The sequence below is a fragment of the Balaenoptera musculus genome, chromosome 4, assembly GCF_009873245.2.
Source record: "Balaenoptera musculus isolate JJ_BM4_2016_0621 chromosome 4, mBalMus1.pri.v3, whole genome shotgun sequence".
Classification (NCBI taxonomy): Eukaryota; Metazoa; Chordata; class Mammalia; order Artiodactyla; family Balaenopteridae; genus Balaenoptera; species Balaenoptera musculus.
The window spans coordinates 87,186,017-87,195,105 of NC_045788.1; the positions used below are offsets into that span (position 1 = coordinate 87,186,017).

The window sequence follows — 9,089 nt, forward strand, 5'->3', positions numbered from 1 at the left end:
ATATCCTTGCCAACACTTGTTATTTCTTTCTTTCTTTTTTTTTTTTTTGATAATAGCCACTCTGACAGGTGTGATGTGATATCTCATTGTGACTTTGACTTGCATTTTCCTGGTGATCAGTCATGTTGACAACCTTTACATGTGCCTGTTGGCCATTAGTATGTCTTCTTTGGAAAAATGCAGGCATGGGGTCTTGTGGTGCCCTGTGCTGGGGCCACCTTTAGGGGATTGCTGTAGCAGGTGTGGTCGAAGGGCCTGGGGTGCACTGGGGCAGCCTTGGCAGACCACCTAGAGTGTGAGCCATATTTCCACCTTGCTATCAAGGTGGAGGAGGAATGCAAAATATGGTGCTCTCTGGAACCTTTGACCACAGAGAGAGTTCCAGCAGTTCCCCACTTTTTTGGCAGATGCTCTGGGGTTAGTAAGTGGATTTCCTTAATGTATAGTCTAGGTGCCCTTTAAAATCACTGTTTTTTCACTGTGTCCCAGGGTGAGTGAGTCTACAACCTGGCTTCTCAGTGATATCCCTCCGTAATGCAGATTGCTGTGTTGGGTGTGGGGTTCCCATCGGTACCATGTCTCTGTCTTTCTTACCCATCTCTGTGTGGCCCCTCTATTGTTTGCTGTGCAGAATCTGTTATCAGCCCTCAGTTCTTCTTCAGGAAGAACTGCTTTATGTGTAGGTGTATATTCACTGTGTCTGTGGTAGGAGGTGAGTTCAAGGTCTTCTACACCACCATTTTTAAACTGGAAAACCCAAGACTTTTCATTCTAACTTTTTATCTCTGATTCTTTGTCATTACATCCAACCACCCCTAAGCAGTGAAGAAACTTTTCTGATTGCTGAGTGAAGGATATATGCCCCTCCCTTGTTTTTTGAAGACAGGAAGGAAAAGTTTATTCTTGTTTGTCTTAAGTATTTGATATATGATTGAGTTAATCCTTTTCAGATAACATCTCTAGTTAATTCAATCAAAATGAGACTCACTTTTTTAAACTTTAAAAATTTTTTTATATCTTTATTGGAGTATAATTGCTTTACAATGTTGTGTTAGTTTCTGCTTTATAACAAAGTGAATCAGGTATATGTATACATATATCCCCATATCCCCTCCCTCCCTTTTAAGCACTTTAGATCTACACAATTCCAAGAAGCCATCTGTGTTTTTTCTCAGAGCAGACAAATGGGGAGTGCATTAATTCTTTTAAATAATGAGACAAACATAAAAAAAGCCAAATGACAAACCTAGAACTCTCTTTCCCTCTGAAATAAGAGGGGTCATTTATCTACACCTTCTAATTTCAGAGGGAAGTATAAAAAACTCCCCTTGAGGCATCCAGGTCATTTGTATTAAGCTTAGGTACACATTCATGTTTAGTGTAGCTGTATCTTATGTCTATGACATTTAATCCAAAGGAAATATTAAGTATAGTTGCAAGGTAACGATATTGAGCAAGCAGATTCTCAAGGGAGGAAATGCTTACTTCATTTCATCTAACCTCTCCTGCCTCCTTTCTGAAAGAAGGAATCATGGACTAGAAGTAGGAGTTGGGGAAGATTTTGTGTTTAAGGTGGTGACATATTCTCCAAAAAATGCAATTTTTGTGTATATCTTATCTTGGAGCACATAATAGAGTGGGACTTCTTTGGAGCTTTTGCTCTTGCACAGAAGTGTCAATGTGAAAAACTGGCTAAAGGCTGCGTGTGGACAGTGTGCACAAGGGTGAGTGTAAGGCAAAAATCAGATGAGAGAAGGCAAGATGATAATAGCAAGGCCCTCTCCCTCTACCTGTCAAGCAGTATATAATTTTCACTCTCAAAATTTAGCATAAAATTTCTTGAAATTAGAATCAGCCTATGCATGAATCTCATACATTGTGCTGTTTAGCCGAGTAGAACCACATTTTTCCTTGTGAGTCAGTATGACACAAAATGACTAAAACTAATTTTTCCTCTATCAGTCTTTACTTCATGTTAGGTTCCACCCAGAAAGTGAGCAAAGCATGTCTAGGAAGCCAGCCTAGGGATAAAGGAAGAAACTGCTTAAATAACTAGAGCAGCAGTCTGTGGACATTTAGTGACGAGGCTGCCCTCCATATCATTAGACTTGCCACAGAGGAAGAGATGCTAAAAATTGGTATCTAGCCTAGATTAGTAGGTGGGAGGAATTCAGTGAGTCCATTCTGAAATCCGAAGTCCTCAATTGCTATGCAACATCCAGAACATCAGCAGGATGCTCATGGTAAGATTTCTGTGTTACCAAGAAAAGGGTAAATCCTACTGTGTATGTTATTTGAGCAGGGAGGAGTCCTCTATATCTCAGTGAGCTTTTCAACAAAATGATTGCATTGTTTGTAATCAGATGTAACGGGTTAAGATTTCATTATTCTAAATATTCACTTACTTGGATGACCTACCCTCCATCTTCCTGGATACTACTTTGGGTAACTTAGATGTCATGGTATAAATATTTAGTTCTCTCTTAGTTACCAAATAGCATGCTTCTTCCTCATCTAATCTTCTGCTTGCATCTGTCCTTTTAACAGTGTACTAATATCACCATTGCAAGTTAATTTAAAATTATATTTATTTGGTTGCTTATTAAAGTATGTTGGTATGAACTTCTCCCTCTTTCCTTCCCTTTCTCAGGCACATACTTCTTAAACCCGACCAAACATAATTTGATCAGACTGTTCCCCTGCTTCCTCTCTAGCCTCTCCGTTCTGTTTCTCATCTCCTATATTGACACTAACACCTAGAGAGTTTGTTTCTCGGTCATTGTCATTGCTCACCTCCAATTTTAGCTCTTCAAATGATATCACCCTTCTCTCTCAACACATATGCAACTAATTTAGCTGCTCGACATGTTTACTCCTCACATTTATACAAAACACATTTAAACTTTCACTTTTCATTTGCATCTGCATTTCATCCTCTTTAGAAGAAAGCTCACACAAGAGAAGCATCTGCCAGAGCTGCAGTTCTTCCTTCAATTTCACTGTGCTTATTTTTTTCTTTTCTTTTTTCAACTCATCTAGTAATGAGAGAAACTATACCAGGGTTGTGTAATACTTGGCTCTTAACATCTCAAACAAGGTACTAGTACCTCCTTAATAAATTTATACCTATGTAAATATCTTTGGGAGTGATATTTCTCCATGTGTATGTATTTCACATGGATGGATGCACATGGTCATGTATATAACATATATTTATAATAAGGTTAGAAGGTTGGCAACTTAGCTTTCAATTCCTGTTAAGCAGGAAACAAACAGGTCTCTTCTTTAGCACAAAACCACCAAAGAGTTAGTGCTGTCTGGCCGTTGCTTTCAGGTGAATGATCAATTGTTCCTTTGCTCTCAGTTCTACTAGTGAAATCTCTATCATGAACCAGAAATACTCCAAAGCCACAGCTTACCCTTTCAGTACTTTCAGACTCTAGCTCAGGCCCTAGATTTTATCTTAAACACTCAAGAGTTTTTTTCATTTAATTGTATCCATATAGTAATTTCTTGGTCTGTACTTCAGAATTTGCTCAAGTATAATTAAATAACTGCAAATGCTGCTGCTGCAGGCAGTATAACGGTAAGAAGACAGGCTGGTGTGGTAGCTAAGCCACAGGCCTAGAAGTGATCATTTATAATAGGCAGTGCTTTGTGACCCTCAGCTACTTTTTGCCTAGTTTCGTTTTTGGTAAGTTGGGGCCAGTGTGGGTTGATAGTGAGTACTGACATGGCTTATATTAAATAAATAGACAAAAATATTATGTACTTCTTAAATCACAGAATCCTACTTTCTTCTAACCTTCAGTGACACTTTCTCAGATTATCTGGATTTTATGTTCATGGCTCCTTTTGTGCCTGAAGGATTTCTAAAAGTCATTCTACATGTCATTGTTTTTTTCTTCTTCAGATGTAGGGTTATCCATTGATTCTATATGCTACCAACCTCATCTTGTGTGACCTCAGGAAATTCACTCACCTGTCCATGCCTTCGGGCTAGTATAGCTCCTGCACAATAAAATACACAAATCAATCTTTTTTTCTGTGCACTTGCTTCTATTCATTTGTCTTTCAAATCACCTCAGTTTCTCTTTTCCCAGGTCTGTACTTATTCAGAGCCTGGGTAACTTGTTGACTGGAAGCTTTAACTTCTGCTCCCCTTCATAAAATATGAAAAGCTTCTCTTGCTCGGTCAACGTAGCCTGTTATTAAGAATCTGTGTTGCAAGTATCTATTATAGTCTACCTTGGTTTAGAAGAAAAGTTACCTTTTGGAAATGCAGGCCCCTGGTGAACAAGAATTTTAGTGAGGGATTTTTAACATTTCACACCAATGGTATTAATGGAGGTAGGAAACACTGCCTTAGCTAGAAGGGAATTAAAAGCCTTCCAGTAAAACTTGCTGCACTTTTCTCCTCAGGAAATTCTTGTACTGTAGCTCACAGTGCCTGTCAAACATGGTAATGTGTCTGTAAATTTCAGTTGACAGAAAACACATCAGTTAATCAGCAACCTCAGAAAGTAAACAAAGCTGAGCCACAGAGAGCGACTGCTAAGCAGCCAGTGTGGTTCCTAGAGGTGATGTTAGGAAGAGCATACGGAGACTCGAAGGAACACCAAAGATAATTCTCTTTATCCTGAGTGGGAAACCACCTGCCCTCCAGTCACTCCCAGAATGCTGTGACATTAAATACTTGCCTGTCTCATATGGCTGGTAATTAGCTGGTAGACAGTGTACCTTAATGCTCTACATCAGGGGTCCCCAACCCCTGGGCCTCGGACCGCTGATGGTCCTCAGTCCTCGGCCCCTTAGGAACCAGGCTGCACAGCAGGAGGTGAGTGGTGGGCGAGCGAGCGAAGCTCCATCTGCCGCTCCCCATCGCTTCCCATCGCTCGCATTACAGCCTGAACCATCCCCCCCGCCCCCACCCCGTCAGTGGAAAAATTGTCTTCCACGAAACCGGTCCCTGGTGCCAAAAAGGTTGGGGACCACTGCTCTATACTTTGTCATCAAAACCCTGTCCATCTTTCTCTTTTTTCTTTTTCTGTTTTAAAAAATCACACACACCATCATTACCATAAAACTGCAGAGAATATAACAAATACACATGTACCTCCCTGGAATTAAAAAATGGGGCCATTTTCATTCATATTGTTTTGAACTTAAAGCACAGATAAAGTTGACTTTCTTTCCTCCACCTAACCAGTTCCATTTTCCTCCCTACTTCCCTCACAGAGAGAACCATTCTCTGAACCTGATGTGATCTTTCCAGTCAGTTTTTTTAAACTACTTATAAATATAGCCCTGATACATATAACTTTTTTGTATGTGTAAAAAGGTACATGAATGTTAGCCTTGTGTACTTTACCTAACTAATTATTTCCCTGCTCTCTATATTATACTTTCGTAGCCCTGTCTTTCCTTTTCTTGCATATTCTTTCTCCTCATTTATACTTATATCTGTCTTATTCCAGTCCCTTCACTTTTTTCCTTCCTCATCCTTGTGCTATTATCTTACTTCTAGCGTGCACACACACACACACACACACACATGACTATCTAAACTGTACACTAAAAAAGACCCCTGCATAGCAAGCCCTACCCATCTGCTTGCTGGTGGACCTTCCCATATGTACCAAAAGAGCAGTAAGTCTACACCACCAAAGGAGGATAAGTAAAGGAGCATGAAGTCTTCAACCTCTTGACTAACTCAAGTCTGTAATAATCTTCTTATGGAAAATGACCACTTTGAGAGTGATATATAAGCCTTGTTGAGGATTGACCATTGTAGTGGCTAGTGCGTTAAAATTAACGTGGCTGCCTCAGTCTTATCTTAATTTGCGTCTTCCCTGGTTATGGAAGCAGCTGAGTTTCTGACTACAACTTGCACAGGGTTGTAAGGGATTCAACGTCTAAAAGGAGCTCACTTTTTCCCCAGTGGTTTTGTGACTAGGTCTTAGAATTTCCCTAGAGAATAATCTCTGTACTGTATACACCTCCTGTTGTAATTTTCTGGTCCACTTACTGAACTCCCACTCAGATCAAAGGGCCGTATGTATTGACTCACTAAATTCTTGACCAACTCCTGCCCTCTCCTAGGTTACCTGATGCTTTTACCATGTGTCTTCTTTACCACATGTTCCTACCCTCAGTCAAATACTGACACTCACTTGTATTTCCTTGTGCACTTTTGATTTACCTCTTCCTCTTGCAAGAGAACCAAAGAGCATGCTTATACTCAGACAAATGGCAAACCTCTTCCAAGGAGCCATTATGAATATCCTCCTCTTCATTTTCACAAAACTTTCATGTGCACAAGGGATACTGAAAAGAGGAGGCAGAGAAGTAAGGTATCGTTTCCCCCACCACTGATTTGCTCTTCTTAGAATACTTCTTTTCTATGTAGTTGGTCCTTGACTGATTCACAGTTTAGTTTTGTCTGTCCAAGTGGATTTAATGTCTTTGAGGGTAAGGCTCATGGCTATGTCATTCAATGTAGTTGTGTAAAGCAGGCCCTACCTAAGGAGCCCTCTGTGCCACAGGCATACTGAACTTTTTTTTTTTGTTTCTTGAATACAGTATGAATATACCATAGGTCCTTGAACGCACAGTTTCCCGTGCTTGGAGCATCCCTAATATAAACCCTTTCCCCACTCCAACTCCCATCCCAGTTCACCCCAAATTTTCATCTGGATAACTCATCCTCATATATCATGTCTTAGCTTAGACAATGCTGTTTCCAAGGGATCTTCCTAGATATTCCAAGTCTGAAAAATCTCATCACTTACCGTATTCTGTCCTTATTGATTTACTTTTGTGCTGTCCTGACGAGATTGCAAGCTCTGTGTCTGTCATGTTCAGATTGTACCTTGAACGCCTGGCACAGAGTCTGGTACATAGTAAAGATCTTCCAATGAACCAGTGGTCTAGATTGCGGGGGCTCTTATTTTTCTCTGTCCAACGACCTGGCAAAAGCATTTACCTTTTTCCCACTTCCCCTTTTTTTCTTTTCCTAGACAGTTTTCTTGAGCAAATTGCAGAGGAAGGAAAGTTGTTTTGCTCTTAACCTTTCTATGAGTTAATACATTGCACCTCTGCCCACTTTAACCAAGGGAGAAAAACATCTTTACATGTTTTTAGCTACTTGGGTTTACCTGGCTTAAAACCTTGAGTTTAAGGAGTATGAAACTTAACCTTGCTAAAACCCTCATCCTAAGGAATATGAAGCACCTTTAGCAGAACTCATATTTCATTTTAAGAAAACTCAAATAATGCTCCTGATGACACATTCACCAATGTCTCCTGTGTATAATATATAGACTTTTTATCTTAGGATTTCACATGGCTTTATCAATACTAATTAACTGATGGAAACAAGGTCCCGTGTGTAGAGGTAAAGAGATGGCATCAATAGCTCCTTTTATCATTGTGAACTAAGAAACCCCTAGATTCTTATCCACTAATGAGAAAATACACATCAAAAGTTATATTAGTCCAAGGCTGTTCTTTATCCAGGAGGCTTTCCTGCCTTCTGACAGTCATTCCTATGTAGACTATCCATGTAATTATTATTTGAATACTTTTGAAACTTTGACCCCTGAGTGGGTAGCCAAGCTGAACAACTTCTGGAATAGTTAAATAATTATTTTTTCCTGCGAGGTCCTTTGTAGGTGAAAGGGGAAAAAAATCTGGTAGCTCATGTCAAAAAAGTAAAGAAAGGCCCTGAAATGTACAAACTGGCAGTATACTGACTTATCACATTTACACTTACATTGTAGCTTATTTTAATATAAATTCAAGCTGCTAAAAATTACTCCCACAGGCAGCTGTGCAAAGTCATTTCTTCCCCCACACATTTCCTTGTAATAAACGAAGTCTTAGAGTAATTCCTTTAAATAGCTGTAGAGGAGAAAATGAAGATTGTGTGCCAGTTTCCAAATTAGGAAACTTCACCTCAGTGCGGTGACTATTTCCTGAAGAGGGACTCCAGAGAGCTGAGGCTGCCCTTGCTCGGGAGATCCTGCTCCTGTCCGGCGTTAAGGCCTTGCCTCCTGCGAGGCCAGTCTCCTTACTATGTAGAATAGGTGCCTTGGGGGAGTCTGGCACAAAAGGCTAGGTTCTGGAATCCGAGAATATTTGCTCAGATATTCTCTCTGCTGCCTTCTAGCTGTGTCACTTATAGTGATTTATTTGTCACTTCTACTTACCTCCCAGGCTTGCTGTGAGGGTCACATTAGATAATATAAGTGAGGTATGAAGTACTCTGACCAGCACATAGCAGTTACTCAATAAATGTTCGTTCCTTCCTCTCGCCTCTGCTTGTGACTTTGCACATTCTCTTTTCCGCTTGGTATATTCTATCTTCTCACCTTCAAGGAACAGCACTTATAACACTCACTCTGAGAATTTCTTTATGATTCCAGTCCACACTGAGTCACATCCTGCTTTAAGATGCTCTTAATTTTAGTTGGGGGTCACTGGTTTATTATTGTATTTTTCTAGTTATACATGTAAGTATATGCTGAATACGCGACAAAAATGTCTGTAGACTTGTGGCGTTTTGTTTCCATATAGTTACCCTAATATCTAACATTATGGGTAGGTAATCTAGGGGTTCCAAACTATGTAATTGATTATTATTATCTAGGACTCAGGCAGATATATAAGATGTCGAAAAGGCTAATCTCTAAAAAGACAAACACAGTGGTTTACCCACTTTGGGGTTTCAAGCTTCTAGTTAATTAAACAGTCATCCTTTCATTCTGTGAGCTGACCTACTTTTTATGATAAACTATCAGCTGGTTGGGTTTTTATTTTTCCCACATTTTTTTTCTGGAAAGATCAAAACAAACCCCAAATTTCTCACTCTGTTATTGCATTTGAATTTCAGTGACTTCGGATAGCTAAGCAATTATTGTACAGTCCCTTACTCTATTCATAAGGATTTAGACGATGGGTTTAATTTTGGTGGTGTGAGAAACAAGCTTCAGGGAAGATAACCAGTAACATTCCTGCCAACTGTGATCAAATACACTGAGGGAAGACAACATAGAGAAAGTTCTTTGGGAGCTGCTAACCAACATAAA

The 9,089-nt window shown here is 39.8% G+C and overlaps 1 protein-coding gene across 1 annotated transcript in view; it reads left to right on the forward strand.

Moving 5' to 3' along the window:
- Nucleotides 1-1,960: 1,960 nt before the first annotated feature.
- The window catches only part of LOC118894580, a 35,803-nt gene continuing 28,674 nt past the window's right edge, over nucleotides 1,961-9,089 (forward strand). Inside the window, exon 1 of the mRNA XM_036850905.1 lies at nucleotides 1,961-2,243. The gene's annotated coding sequence lies outside the window, so the exon portion shown is untranslated. The remainder of the gene's footprint in view (nucleotides 2,244-9,089) is intronic.